The sequence below is a fragment of the Moschus berezovskii genome, chromosome 23 (assembly GCF_049115385.1).
Source record: "Moschus berezovskii isolate FMDL1 chromosome 23, NW_MosBer_1.0, whole genome shotgun sequence".
Lineage (NCBI taxonomy): Eukaryota > Metazoa > Chordata > Mammalia > Artiodactyla > Moschidae > Moschus > Moschus berezovskii.
The window spans coordinates 50,905,324-50,921,410 of record NC_142482.1 but is presented as its reverse complement, the minus strand read 5'-3'; the positions used below and the strand labels follow the sequence as shown (position 1 = coordinate 50,921,410).

Sequence of the window (16,087 nt, the reverse complement as noted above, 5' to 3'; positions counted from 1 at the left end):
CAGCTGGTGGATTTTATTCTGTATTTCTAATCAGCAGCAAGCATCTTATCCTCTACCATGTGCCAAGGTCAAGAGTGTCTGGAATTGAAAGTGCACTATACAGCCTGTGAGTGGCGGAATTCAAGTTAGATAGTTAGGGGGAAAGCAACGTTTATCCCCTTTTAGCTCCTGTTTTGCCCTCCTGGATGCTCCGTATTCTACTCTGATCAGCTGCTAGCATGTGACAGATGGGCTAGATCAAATAGAATTAACCAAATAATCTGTCAAATATTTCAGCCAGCCAAAAGTTCTACTTAAGCCTTTTTACATTAATTAAAAACTCCAGCACCCGATCCCTTTTTAACCGAGCTGCTCCTTTTTTATAGTATGATGTATTTATGATGTGTATTGTTTGCTCTCTGTTCACTGCTTATAAACCCTGGAGGAGAGGTCTTTCTTTTCTCACTGATGTATTCCAAATACATAGGATTATACCTGGTACTTAATAGGGGCTCAATAAACATTTTAACAGATAGTAGGAACAAAGAAAATGGCAACCCACTCCAGTGTTCTTGCCTGGAGAATCCCAGGGACGGGAGAGCCTAGTGGGCTTCCGTCTATGGGATCACACAGAGTCGGACACGACTGAAGTGACTTAGCAGCAGCAGCAGGAACAAAGAAGGGCTTCCCCGGTGGCTCAACAGCAAAGAATTTGCCTGCAATGCAGGAACTTCAGGAAATGCGGGTTTGCATACCCTTCCCTAGGTAGGGAAGATCCCCTGGAGGAGGGCATGGCAACCCACTCCAGTATTCTTGCCTGGAGAATCCCGTGGACAGAGGAACCTGACGAGCTACAGTCCATAGGGTCACAAAGAACCATACACGACTGAAGTGACTTAGCACACATGCGCAGGAACAAAAAAGGCAGGATGAGGTCAGGGGAAGTGGATACCAAGCCCCCAAAAAAAAGCTTGTGAGGGAAAAAAGAAGACGATGTATAGACGTTTTGTTCACTTAAGAATAAGAAATACACATATCAAAACAAGATAAACTATTAACATCTTAGATAGGTAAGTTTATTTCTGATACCCAGATTACATCTGGTTTTCTCAGAAGGTTCATTTTTATTTATCACTTCAACATTAGTTTGCTTATTCATTCACTCACCTTTTATGTGACAAGCACTGTCTTTGGCATCAAAAAGCAAAGCAGGTCTCCAACGTACTCTCATATGAGTGGGTCTATCCCAGATCAGCCATCTTAAAACAGTATGTCTCCATCCATTACCCCAATTTGATAAAATATGGCACAGATGAAGCCAGGTCCAAAGATGGGATAGCTCTGTGGGCCAGCTTGTTTCAGGATAGAATGAGCTGTTAGCCTGGGAAATTGACAAACATAATTTTACTGCCAGCCACAGAACAAACTCATAATCCATGGTGACTGTCTTCACAAACGTTTGCTGCTGGCCAGAGTGGATGACTCAGCCCAGGCCGTCACCGGGAGAGAAGCAGCACAGAGCCCACTCCTTGCTGACTGGGGTTCAAAAGCACCATCCTCATATGTGAGAAACGGCTCACTTATCCAATGTGTTGTACTGAACCGAGAGTGTGCAAAGATGCTCCCAAGCAAAGGCACACTGAAGGACAGACACCAGGAAAAGGCTCAGCTAGCGGAGGGAGGAGGGAAAGCTAAGGACATCAACAGCTGCATCACAGATCGTATAGTAATGAATTGTAGCCCCTGGGAAAGGCTGATTAAGGATAAACGGTGTGTCCAAATTGGCGCTCCTGGCCTTCCTGTCAAATCCTGTTCCTTCTGCAGTGTCTCCTTGCCCCGATGATGGTATCTCCATCCTTATAATTTGCTCAAGTCCAGAACCAAGGAGTTATCTGGACTCCTCCTTTGCTCAGTCACCTACCTCCAATCCAGAATCTACTTCTCAGAATCTCCACTACGGTTGCTCTGGTCACAGCTACCTTCACCTCTCATCCAAATTACTGAAGCCTCTGGGACTTGGCAGTGCAGTGGTTAAGACTCTGCCCTTACAACGCACGGGGTGAGGGTTCAATCCCTGGTAGGGGAGCTCAGATCCCACATACCGTGCATCATGGCCAAAAAAAAATTTTTTTAATAAATAGCAAATTATTGCAAAGTCTCAAATATGACCTTCCTGCTTCCACCTTATCCCACCCTCTGACAGTCATGTCTCAATACCGCAGCCAGAGTAATTCTCATAAAGGAAGACCACATCATGTCATTGCTCTGCTCAAAACTCTCTGGTGATTTCCATTTCACTGAAGACAAAAGCCAAAGTCCTCTCAACAGCCTTCGTGATTTCTGCCCCTCTCGCTGCCTCTTCCACTCCACCTGGTACCTCACTACTTTCCCCACACTCATCCGGCTCCTCTGTCCTGCCTGCCGGTCCTTGAGCTCTGGAGACACATTCCAGCCTTAGGACCTTTGCATTGGTTCTTTCCTCCCCCAGATACCCACATGGCTAAAGCTTCGTCCAGCTATTTATGCAAATATCACCTTCGCTGTGAGACTGACTCTGGCCTTATTGTAAACTGAAACCCATCCCCAACATATATCTGATTCCCTATGACTTTTAACAGCTAACATTCCATATAATTTAGCTATTCATTACGTTTACTGTCTATCTTCCCCCAGTGACGCATCTTATACGTCAGCTTGACCGGGCCATGGAATGCCCAGATACTTGGGCAGACTTTATTCTGGACTTTTCTGTGAGGATGCTTTTTGGATGAGATTAACATTTAAATCAGTAGACTAGACAAAGCACACTCGTGCGTGGGCCCCATCCGATGGGCTGAAGGCCTGAATAGAACAAAGAGGCTGAGCCTCCCCTGAGTAAGGGAGAATTCCTCCTGCCTGACTGCCTTCAAACTGGGGCTATCAGCTTTTTCTGTGTTTGGACTCAAACTGAACATCAGTTTGCTGGGTCTCAAGCCTGCTTCCGATGGGAAAACTTAAGCCATCATGCTTCCTGGGTCTCCAGTTTGCTGACTCACTCTGCAGATCTCGGGACTTGACAGCCTCCATAATCCCATGAGCCAGTTCCTTATAAAACTCTGTATGTAGTCACAGCCTACTGGTGATGCTTCTGTGGAAAATTCTGAGTAATCCACTCCCCACCCTACTTGGACAAAAGAGGACAGGGGCACAAGAGACCTTATCTTGTTACCACTCGGTTCCACCTCTTCTCTCCAGCCCTGGCACATAGATATGGCACTCAGGATATATTTGTTGAAGAAATGAAGAAATAAATGGACCAATAGATAGCAGTCTTTAGATATATCTTTAGAGGTATGAACACAATCATCTCCACTTTATTACATAGTCAAGAGCTATAGGCTTTCTATCTAAATAGCTGAGCCAAAGATCAAAAATGGCCTTCTTGCATGTGCGTCATAGAATTCTGGATGTACATCATGTTTCTTATTCCTTGGGGGTAGGGGTGGAGGGGCTGGTAGCTTCACACATGGTGTTAACCACACTTTCCCTTCGGGGTCCGTGTGAAAAACCAAGCACAGCCATCCCCCAGCACTGACAGGATTTTGAGTGTATGTGATCTGCAGCATGAGGGAGACTTAATGTCAGGAGAAGCTACGGGAGTCCTCTGGACTTGGAAGGAGCCAGAAATCCTTGGGTAACAAAAAAGCATCCCATGGCCATGGGGCAGCACATAGGAAAAGATAGCTCAAGACTTGAAGACGAAGGGCACGCAAATATCATTAGCCCTCAATTAGCTCTGTAGAAGGAATACTGTGAAGCTGGGGCATTGTTTCTAAATGCTCTGCCTCTCCGAACACAGGGTTCAGAGCAAGCAAGAAGAAAGAAAAAAGAGAAGGAAACAGGAGAGGAAAGAGATTCTGATTGCCAGTGGTGACTGTAAGTGGGGTCAGGGCTGACCACAAAACGACCGACTGTGAAGCAGCAAGAGAAGATAGACTCTCAGTGCAGAGTGGGGAGGGTCATGCCAACAGTCCTCTCAGAGATGATTACAGCTCCTGGAAACAGCGTGTGTGTGTGTGTGTTAGAAATGCGAGAGAAGAGACTTCTTTGCCTCCATTAAATGCCCCTGCAAGTGTTTCCATGGTAATGAACAAGCATAGCTGAGAGGACCGATGAACGCACAGTGAGCAGCCCAGCGGATCCCAGTGACTCTCTGAAGCCACTTCACAGGCTTCCGCTGCCAACCTTTCCTGGAGTCTGTTCTACAGAAAAGCAATTCCCTACAAAGCTGAGGGAGATGGGTGGGTGGAATAAAACATTATGGGGGCCAAAAAACTTGAGAAACATCAAGGTAAACAGGATAAGTGGACTTCTTTAGCAACTCCTTTAGTGTTCTGAGGTGGGTCCTGACTCGCCAAGAGGGAGATGCTGTGTGCAGAGTCCCCTCAAACTCCATGGACCAGGATGCCCTGTTTGCATTGAGCTGTTCACCCAACTGGAACTGGGGCTCTGTTGGATGCACTGTGGGAAGCATGGCTCTCAAGTACAGGAATCAGTAGAATCTGACAAATATTCTACTAACCTTAACAGAGAAAGCTGAGGGACTTCCCTAGCGGACCCATGGTTAAGACTCTGTGCTTCCAATGCAAGAGGCGCAAGTTCAATCCCTGGTCAGGGAACTAAGATCCCACATACCACATGCCCAAAAAATTAAAAATAAATTAAGTGTACAACTTGAAGAGTTTCAACAGACATTTTTTGAATGGAGAGAGGAAGCTGATTTCTGATTAAGGACGATTAGAGTGCGTGCTAAGTCACTTCAGTCGGGTCTGACTCTGTGTGACCCTATGGACTGTAGCCCACCAGGCTCCTCTGTTTGTGGGATTCTCCAGGCAAGAATATTGGAGTGGGTTGCCATTTCTTCTCCAGGGGATCTTCCTGACCCAGGGATTGAACCCTCATCTTTTACATCTCCTGTATTGGCAGGTGGGTTCTTTACCGCTAGTGCCACCTGGCAAATCCACCTTGTGAGATGTCTTAAGACATAGAGCAGCTATTGCAATTTTTTGCACCTCCTGAGACTGAACTGGAAACTAAAGATTTACGTCATCTCAGCCATGTCCTTCACAAATGAATCTCAAAGAAAAGATCTAACTGTCCCTTTACCATGGGTCTGTTTATCCAGGGGAACAGCAATGACCCAGTAAGTACAGTTGACTGTGCAGGGATCCTTCAGATGATAACATTGGTGGTTTAAACTGAGATTTATCATTAGAAAGCAGACAGAACTAGGGAAAACCAATCAATATGATGAATGGCACACAGTCCATACTCTACAAACATTGGTAGAAAAAAATTTATAGTACTTTGGGAAAGGGGGGAGATAAAAAAGAGTTGGGGGTTAGCAGACACAAACTACAATATATAAAATAGATAAACAACATGGTCTGACTGTATAATAAGTATAGTACAGGGAACTATATTCAATATCTTACAGTAACCTACAATGAAAAAGTATGAAAACTAATATATATGTATAACTGAATCACTTTGCTTATACCACAAACTAACACAACATTGCAAATCAAATATACTTCAATTTTTTAAATGTATAGCAATTTGGATTTTTTTTTCCATCTCAGAGAACTAGTTTCTGAAATATTATTTTAGACTTTATAAGGCTAGTAAATTTGAATGGTTTTGGCAATTCTCTCTACTTTTAGAAATTGTTAGTAAAGTCCTGCGTGTTCAAGTAAAGCGCAGTGAGATTGCTATTCAGCTTTAATGTTCAGAATCCCGTAAAGTAAAATTGTAGGTGATTATAAAATTCATCATTGTCAGAAGCCAGACAGTACCTACCCAGAGAGGGAGAATGTTGATGTCTTTTCGGCTAGGTCCATAAAATAAGTTGAAAAAATGACGAAGTACAAGATGAGATTCTTCTCGACCATCCAGTCTACTCTCTTATGCTTATTGTGGGTAACCAGGTTAAGCTTTTGATTTTCAACTTAATTTTCGCTTCTGGTTTCTCTCTGCCATGATTTTGTATGTCTTTATTCATCACTGCCCATTATTGACCACTGCTTCCTTCCTGGATCTCAGATAATCTAGCTACTCCCATGTACCTGCCATGAATCCAGCGTTTTCTCGGAACGCGTTTTGTCAAGTCCAGTTATACAGAAGACAGGCACTAGAGCTTCGTATGTGCCTCACACATGGTTGTTAGCAGCACAACAATCCATGAATGGAAAAGACGTGTTTTCTGTGACTAGACTATCATCTTTCTGTATTAGGGAAAGACTCTTCCTATCAGAACCTATATAATGAAAATTATAAATCTCAATATGAAGAGCAGCTAATGTTCAGTTTGCTCTTTTTTATCATCTTCTGACCCCTGTTGTTGCAGGAAGATTCAGGAGATGAGATATTCAGTTCAGTCGCTCAGTCGTGTCCGACTCTTTGCGACCCCCATGAACCACAGCATGCCAAGCCTCGCTGTCCATCACCAACTCCCGGAGTTTACCCCAACTCATGTCCATTGAGTCGGTGATGCCATCCAACCATCTCATCCTCTGTCGTCCCCTTCTCTTCCTGCCTTCAGTCTTTCCCAACATCAGGGTCTTTTCAAATGAGTCAGCTCTTCTCATCAGGTAGCCAAAATATTGGAGTTTCAGCTTCAACATCAGTCCTTCCAATGAACACCCAGGACTGATTTCCTTTAGGATGGACTGGTTGGATCTCGTTGCAGTCCAAGGAACTCTCAAGAGTCTTCTCCAACACCACAGTTCAAAGGCATCAGTTCTGCACTCAGCTTTCTTTATGGTGTGATCACTCACCTAGAGCCACACATCCTGGAATGTGAAGTCAAGTAGGCCTTAGGAAGCATCACTACGAACAAAGCTAGTGGAGGTGATGGAATTCCAGTTGAGCTATTTCAAATCCTAAAATATGATGCTATGAAAGTGCTGCACTCAATATGTCAGCAAATTTGGAAAACTCAGCAGTGGCCACAGGACTGGAAAAGGTCAGTTTTTATTTCAATCCCAAATAAAGGCAATGCCAAAGAGTGCTCAAACTACCGCACAATTACACTCAACTCACATGCTAGTCAAGTCATGCTCAAATTATCCAAGCCAGGCTTCAGCAATATGTGAACTGTGAACTTCCAGATGTTCAAGCTGGTTTTAGAAAAGGCAGAGGAACCAGAGATCAAATTGCCAACATCCACTGGATCATGGAAAAAGCAAGAGAGTTCCAGAAAAACATCTATTTCTGCTTCATTGACTATGCCAAAGCCTTTGACTGTGTGGATCACAATAAACTGTGGAAAATTCTGAAAGAGATGGGAATACCAGACCAACTGACCTGCCTCTTGAGAAACCTGTATGCATGTCAGGAAGCAACAGTTAGAACTGGACGTGGAACAACAGACTGGTTCCAAATAGGAAAAGGAGTACGTCAAGGCTGTATATTGTCACCCTGCTTATTTTACTTATATGCAGAGTACATCATGAGAAACGCTGAGCTAGAAGAAGCACAGGCTGAAATCAAGATTGCCAGGAGAAATATCAATAACCTCAGACATGCAGATGACACCACCCTTATGGCAGAAAGTGAAGAACTAAAAAGCCTCTTGATGAAAGTGAAAGAGGAGAGTGAAAAGGCTGGCTTAAAGCTCAACATTCAGAAAACTAAGATCATGGCATCCGGTCCCATCACTTCATGGCAAATGTATGGGGAAACGGTGGAAACAGTGGCTGATTTTATTTTTATGGGCTTCAAAATCACTGCAGATGGTGACTGCAGCCTTGAAATTAAAAGACGCTTACTCCTTGGAAGGAAAGTTATGACCAACCTAGACCGCATATTAAAAAGCAAAGACATTACTTTGTCGACAAAGGTCCGTCTGGTCAAAGCTATGGTTTTTCCAGTGGTCATGTATGGATGTGAGAGTTGGACTATAAAGAAAGCTGAGCGCAGAAGAATTGATGAGATATTATAAGGACACAAATTATTGTGAATCACTGTGTAAACTTTTAGATTTCCATTGAACTTGACTTTTTGTATCACATACCCTTCTGAGACAGGTGACACATTGAGAGCTTGGAGAAAATAGTGGCCTATGTATCATGTCAGCAAAACTGTGTTCTTGTTCTGATAATAAAATGGAAGTTTTAGAGTGAGGGCTTCCCACGATAGTGTAGGACAAAAATTAAAAATGATGAGAAATCGGGTTGACGCTTGTGAACAGTGGCGAAGGAAAAAAACAAAACAGGAAGTTCGAACTGACAAACCTGTATTGTTTGTTGGGTTAGTGGCTCCAAAGTCCTAAAAAAGGCTTTGAATGATTCTGAGAAGTTAAAGTAAATTGATAAGCAACGGTGTAAGTTGTTATCTGAAGAGTAAAAAAATTACTTTAGAAAAGGCTCTTTAGCCTGAACGTTCAGTTCAGTCACTCAGTCGTGTCTGACCCTTTGCGACCCCATGAATCACAGCACGCCGGGCCTCCCTGTCCATCACCAACTCCCGGAGTTCACTCAAACTCATGTCCATCGAGTCGGTGATGCCATCAAGCCATCTCATTCTCTGTCGTCCCCATCTCCTCCCGCCCCCAATCCCTCCTAGAATCAGAGTCTTTTCCAGTGAGTCAACTCATCGCAAGTCTTTAGCCTGTGGTTTGCTAAATGCTTTGGCAGAAAAAAATTACACGAAAAATGCCTGATTTGCAACTATTCTACCTTTATAAGAAAAGTACAAGTTGGCATCAAGCTTCAGTGCTACCCCTGAGGTTCTTGCTGAAGAGATATCTGTCCTGGGCTCCCGACCTCTGCATCTCCAGCTTTTTTTTGGAAATGTCAGTAAAGGGATATCAGAGATGATCCTTGGCCCCAATGAAATATTAAATTATGTTTCATATACAGAGGTGCCTGTCATTATTTTCTATGTTTTCCTGTATGTCTGAAATAGTTTATTTCTCAGATATTATTACTGGGGGAGGATGTGCTGATGAGTATAATGGGTTGTTGATAAATTTGTATTAAAAATTTAAGTAGGAGTTTATGTATGTTGGAAGCTTCTCTCATAGGTATCTGTTCCGCTCATAGGTATCAGGGCAATGCAATTCATTCTCAAACATGGTTCATTCATTTTACTCTTTAAGAAGACTTGTTTTTCACTGAAGTATAATTGGGGACTTCCCCAGCATCCAGGGGTTAAGACTCCCCCTTCCACTGCAGGGGGTGTGGGTTCAGTCCCTGGTCAGGGAACTAAGATCCCACATGCCACAGAGTGCAGCCAAAAAATTTTTTTATTTGAATTATAATTGATTTACAATGTTATATTCAGTATTCAACATAGTGATTCGATATTTTTATAGATTAAAATCCATTTAAAGTTATTATAAAATACTGGCTATATTCCCAGTGCTATACATTACATGCGGGTATCCTGTTTATTTTAAACCTAATAGTTTGTACTTCTTAATTCCCTTCCCCATTTTGCTCTTTTTCCCACCTCTCTTCCGCTGGTAACCAGTTTGTTCTCTGTGTCTATGAGTCTGTTTTTGTTTTGTTATATTCATTTATTTTTAAATTTTTTAGATCCCATATATATGTGAAAATGTATAGTATTTGCCTTTCTCTGTCTGAATTGTTTCTCTAAGCATAATACCCTCCAGGTCCATTCATTGTTGCAAATGGCAGAATTTGATTTTTTAAGAAGGATTTTTAAGGAATAAAAGCAAAATTTTGAATTCTTGAGTATATTTATAAGTATATTTGTTGTGGTTGTTCAGTTGCTAAGTTGTGTCTGACTCTGCGACCCCATGGACTGCAGCATGCCAGGCTCTCCTGTCCGTCACTATCTCCTAAAGTTTGCTCAAATTCATGTCCGTCGAGGCGGGGATATTATATAACCACTTCATTCTCTGCCGCTCCCTTCTCCTTTTGCCCTCACTCCTTCCCAGCATCATGGTCTTTTCCAGTGAGTCGTTTCTTCCCATCGTGTGAGCTTCAGCTTCAGCATCAGTCCTTCCAGTGAATATTCAGAGTTGATTTCCTTTCGGATTGACTGGTTTGATCTCCTTACATACCAAGGGACTCTGAAGAGTCTTTTCCAGCTCCACAATTTGAAAGCATCATTTCTTCGGTGCTCAGCCTCCTTTTTAGTCCAACTTTCACATCTGTACATGAGTACTGGAAAAACATGCCTGGCGTGCTGTGATTCATGGGGTCGCAAAGAGTCGGACACGACTGAGCGACTGAACTGAACTGAACTGTAGGTTTGTCATAGCTTTCCTCCCAAGGAATAAGTGTCTTTTAATTTCATGGCTGTAGTCATCATCTGCAGTGATTTTGGAGCCCAAGAAATTAAAATCCCTCATTGCTTCCACTTTTTCCCTTTCTAGTTGCCATGAAGTGATGGGAGTGGATGCCATTATCTTAGTTTTTTTAATGTTTAATTTTAAGCCAATTTTTTTCCTTTTCCTCTTTCACCCTCACCAGGAGGCTCTTTGGTTCCTCTTCACTTTCTGCCTTTTGAGTGGTATCATCTGCGTATCTGAAGTTGTTGATATATCTGCTGGCAATCTTGATTCCAGTGTGTGATTGATCCAGTCTGGCATTTCACATGATACACTCTGCATATAGGTTAAATAAGCAGAGTGACAATAGACAAGCTTGTCATACTCCTTTCCCAACTTTGAACCAGTCAGTTTAAGAGCTTAACAGTCATAAAATAAGACACATATGGAATATAAAGTCTTAAGGACATATAAAAATATTTTCCAAGGGATTTGTCATAATGCAATATAATGGCAGCTACCATAGTATCATGTGCATCCGCGGAGCTCAGTTGGTTTAATTTATTTAGATTGACTGTTGTGACAGTTTTGCAGATGTCTTAAATTTTCAAGTTGTCTTCAACGTGCAGATGTTCCTGAAAGTATGATCATGAGGATATTCTGAAACCTCCAAAATATTCCTGGACAGTGGAAATTTCTAAATTAGAGGAACAATGAAGGGAAATTAGTCTAGAGAAATATCTACAAAGCAAGTTAATGCAAATTAACACTTCTGATAAAAAAAAATTTGCTTTTGACTTAAAATGATGAAAACAATTGCTCCATTTATTAGGATGTGCCCAAATGATATATTTTAGATGCAAACACTGTTGCTGATTTGGATTATCTCTGCCTGAGAAAATGTTAACTGTTCTTATTCATCTGAATGATTTATTCTAATAATTTCTGAACATATTTTCCTGAAGCTACTTCCCTAATGGTGAGAGTCTTAATATTTTTATATCTATAAATTTAATAGCACCTATATAAATTTTTTTCCACCATTAAAGGTACAAAACTGGTTAATATGGTTTAAAACTTTTCCATTCATTACAAAAGAAGTACGTGTACTTATTAGAAAATTTCATATGTATGGATTGGGCAATAAACTTGAATGGAAATCCTGTGCTAACACTTTGATGAGTGTCTTTCTGTGTGTTTTCTGTTCTATATGCTCGTGTGCATTCAAGTGGAGTCAACTGGAAAACTTTGTTGATACCAAAACACCTAAGTCAAAGTAATAGAGATTGATATTTGGTAGTATGGTTGGCTAAGATGTACTGCTTGATATGAGCTTTCTTACGATTTTTAAACATTGGTGGGATTCAGATATTTAAAAAGTCCAATTTTTACTTTAACGCTGTTAAATTTGCCTGAGTTGTAACAGTAATGTCTTTGTAGCATTTATATTTAAAGCATCTTTTCTAAAAATGATAGTTTCACAGAACTTGCCAATATATGGGTGGATTTTTATCTATTTTTTGTGCTTGTTTGTTTTAGTTAAACCTCTTAAATTCAACTCAAGACTATTCCTTGTGGTCTTAATAGCCATTTATTTATAAAGAAAGCATTTCTATTTTTGAAGCTATCTCTAGTAATTCTATCTACAAGAAAAAAAATAAACATTTAGCAGTGTTTTTCTCCTTGTGGTGGGTTTAGGGATGTTTATTGTTTACTTAGGGTGGAAGGAGAAGAGGCCGTCAGCGATGCAATGGACATGAACCTGGGCAAACTTTGGAAGATGGTGAGGGATAGGGAGGCCTGGTGTGCTGCAGTCCATGGGGTTGCAAAGAGTCGGACATGACTGGGTGGCTGAACAACAACAACATTGTTTACTTATGTTTATCCATCGTTATTCTCCAGTTTTCACATAAAGAGGATAATCAAGAAAAGAAATTGTTTTAAAAGAAATAACAGCAGATTGATCCATTTTCTACCTGACATAGAACTACACAAGAACCATGGATTCCAGAAATAACAAGCTTATTTTGTTTTACTCAATGGCACATCTTTAAGGTCAAACTCCCAGAGTTTGTTCCCTCCCTTACAAAACAGCATGAGTGGGAATTTGGTTTTCCTTTTTGGGTAAAGTTTCTACAAAGCTCACTGATAAAGCTCTTTAGTTTTACTCTCTGCAAAACAATTATTTCTGGAGCTAAACTGAGATGAATCTGATAATGGGTCTCAATTCTTCAACTTTAAAGCATTTAGAAACTAGGGTCATAAAGACATGGAGTCCTGAAATACTCTCCCAAGTACAGTCCCATCAAGCTAAGACAGCGCTTGGAAAAACACTCGCTGAAACTTGCAGTTTGTACATGCATCTTCTCCAGTTTGGCCATTTTGACCTTCTGTTCAAGCCACAGAAACCTGAAGAAGGGAAAGGGAGATTTTTTGGCTAATTTTCGCATAAGTCTTGAAAAATAATTTTCATTCAGGGAAATGTCTCTTGGAATTAAAAAAAAAAAACCAAAACTTGAGTGATAAGTTTTTTAGAAAGTAACCTGGGTGATACATGTAAAACTGGCCAATTTAAAGTCATTCCAGGCACTTCCCTGGTGGTCCAAAGGTTCAATTCCTGGTGTGGGAACCAAGATCCCACATTCCACAGAGCAACTGAGCCTGCATGCCACCCACTAGAGAATCCATGCACCACCACGAAAGATCCTGCGTGATGTGACAAGGATCCCAGGTGCCGTGGCTAAGACCCATGGCTACTTGTCTAAATAAGTAGATAAAAATAAAGTCATTCCAAAGCACACTAGCTTCTAGCTCTGTCTGAAAAGCCAGCACCAATGCATTCCACTGGGGGAAAAAAAAAAAAAAACAGATGCCTCTAAAATAACCTATCAGTGGAAAACCTTGATGTAAAGGTAATTGACCTCAGTGCAATTCAAACTCTAAGTATTGAGTATGCTTGTGTGTGTGCTCACTCATGTCCAACTCTTTGTGACCCTATGGACTGTAGCCCAACTACTGTCCATGGAATTTTCCAGGCAAGAATACCGGAGTGGGTTGCCATTTCTTATTCCAGGGAATCCTTCCAACCCAGGGCTTGAACCCACATTTCTTGAGTCTCCTGCATTGGCAGGTGGATTCTTTACCACTGTGCCACCTGGGAAGCTCATGTGCTTGATGCATAAACAGGTGGGAGTTCCTCTAACAGCTCCCCTCCCCGCTCCCACCATTCGCTTTCCCCCTGATATCGCACAGGATCAGCCTTGATGGAAATCACACCATAACTCGAATGTTCTCTCTGTGTTTTCGATTCCAGCTGTGAAAATTCAGGATGAGCTGGAAAATGTAAGCCTCCTTTAAAGCGCATGAGAAATCTATTGGCACAGAATAAAAGCTGTACTGTTTATTAGGGTTTTGCAAGTAGCCGTTGTACTTAGTTCTCTTAGCGTTGCTTTTTTTTTTTTAATGAGAACAATTCTTCACGCAATTGCCAAACTAAGGCAAAAGAAAACTTTCTCAATCTTTATGGTGCTTTCATCAGATAACCAATATAAACTATCTTCCAGAATACTCTGTCTCCTCAGACTTTAGAGTTTGTTCTTGGGAAGTTAGAGATAAACAAGGATGGCCTTAATAAATCTAGCTAATATTGTAAATACACAGTTTCTGGTTCTTTTTCCTCTTGGGGCAATAGGCCAGATATCACTAACAATTCAAATATTCTGGCCTTTCTCAAAAATGTCATTATATCAAGAGCATCATGGCTAAGCAAATCATGGGAGAAAATTAGGGTGCTTTCTACTGGTGTTCCCATAATTAAAAATCAGCTACCTTCTGGGGAAACCTGTATAACACACCTTTGATTGCGTGTTGAATTTGGACTAAAAAAAAGATCTCTCAAAGAGGGAAATGTTTGCCTTGTAAAGGGTGAAATTCCAGGAAGGCCATTTCAACCAGACTTTGGCCGTCATTAGCCAAGAAACGTGCAAGAGCTGTGTTTGGGGCAGGGACTGTTTAGAGAGGTTTTATTTGTCTGTTTATTGAGGGTTTGGGGGTGTTGGTTTGCTTTTCCCGCACTGTCATTGTGTGTGCTCAATCACTCAGTCGTAACCCTGTGGACTGTAGACCTTCAGATTCCTCTGTCCATTGGATTCTCCAAGCAGGAATATAGAGTGGGTTGCAATTTCCTCCTCCAGGAGATCTTCCTGGCCCAGGGATTGAACCCGAGTCTCCTGCCTTGGCAGGGGGATTCTTTTCCACTGAGCCACCGGGGAAACCTATACTGTCATTACATCCTTACCTTAGTTTGCAGCGTTGCCAGAACAAAGTACCACAGACTGGATGGCTTAAGCAAATAAAGGTGTGTTGTCACAATTCTGGAGATTCGTAGTCCAAGATCAAGGTGTCAGCAGGGTTGGCTTCTTCTGAAGCCTCTGTCCTTGGCTTGTGATGGTCTTCCCTCTGTGTCATCAGGATCTTCCCTTGTGAGTCTCTGCATCCTCATCTCCTCTTCTTATAAGGACACCTGTCAGACTGGTTCAGGGCCCACACCAATGACCTCAGTTTTAACTTAAGTACCTCTTTAAAGATCCTGCCTCCTAATACAGTCACATTCCGAGGTTCCAGGGATTAGACTTCAACATTTGAACTTGGGAAGGACACAATACAGCTCGTAACAACCCTGGTTCAGGGTCTTCCTCAAATCTCTAAGACCTTTCCTTCATAATGGCCAGGAAGGGAAAGTAAGAAGTTAGGAAGGTATTCATGAATTTTCCACAAGACCTGGCTTAATTTTGAAGCAACCTTTTTTTCACCGTCTTCAATATGGAAGAATTTTAAAAGTCTACTGACTTTGAAGGCATCATGTTAAGTGAAATAAGTCTGAGAAAGAAATCCTGTGTGATCTCACTTACATGTGGAATCTAAACAAACAAACAAAAATCCACCAGACTCACAGAAAAAAAAAAAAGTAGATTTGTGGTTACCAGAAGTAGGGGCTATGGTCGGGGTGTCAGAGGAAGACAGTCATAAGGTATAAACCTCCAGTTACAAATAAATACTAGGATGAATTACAGCATGATGACTGTAGTTAACACCGCTGTGTAATCTGTAGGAAAGTGGTCTGTAGGGATAAACTTTTTTCCTTTTCTTTTTATTGTATCTATATCAGATGGTGGATATTGATTAACTAAACCTATTGTGGTAATAACTTCACAGTATATGTAAATCAGACCACTACACTGGTTTAATTGTCATGTATTTACACCTTAAACGTATACAGTGATGTAGGTCAATTATTTCTCAATAAAACAGAAAAAATAAAAGCCCACTGAGAACTTTAAGAACACTTTGCTTTCTTTCCCTGTATTTCTGTTTCTCCCAAAGAAAAACATTTCTCTGTTCACCTGCAGATCTCAGTTAGGAAGTGTTTTGCTTGCATTTGTATATCAGTGATAGGAAAGACCTGGTCAGTGAATCTTGTCAATCAGAGACTTTTAAACTGTCAGAAACCTTGGAGATCACTTACTGGGTTGGCCAAAAAGTTCCTTTGGGTTTTTCCCATAACATTTTACAGGCTTTTGGGCCAACTCAACATAAATATTGTAAGCCATCCCTTCTTACAAAGAACCTCAGTTAAAGAGTTCCACTTTTGTGCATGGGTAACCTAGATAGCATATGAAAAAGCAGAGACATTACTTTGCCAACAAAGGTCCGTCTATTCAAGTCTATGGTTTTTCCCGTGGTCATGTATGGATGTGAGAGTTGGACTGTAAAGAGAGCTGATCGCCGAAGAATTGATGCTTTTGAACTGTGGTGCTGGAGAAGACTCTT

At 41.4% G+C, this 16,087-nt stretch overlaps 1 protein-coding gene across 2 annotated transcripts in view; it reads left to right on the top strand.

Moving 5' to 3' along the window:
• The window catches only part of CAP2 (cyclase associated actin cytoskeleton regulatory protein 2), a 136,098-nt gene that overhangs the window by 76,504 nt on the left and 43,507 nt on the right, over positions 1-16,087 (top strand). The window lies entirely within an intron of this gene.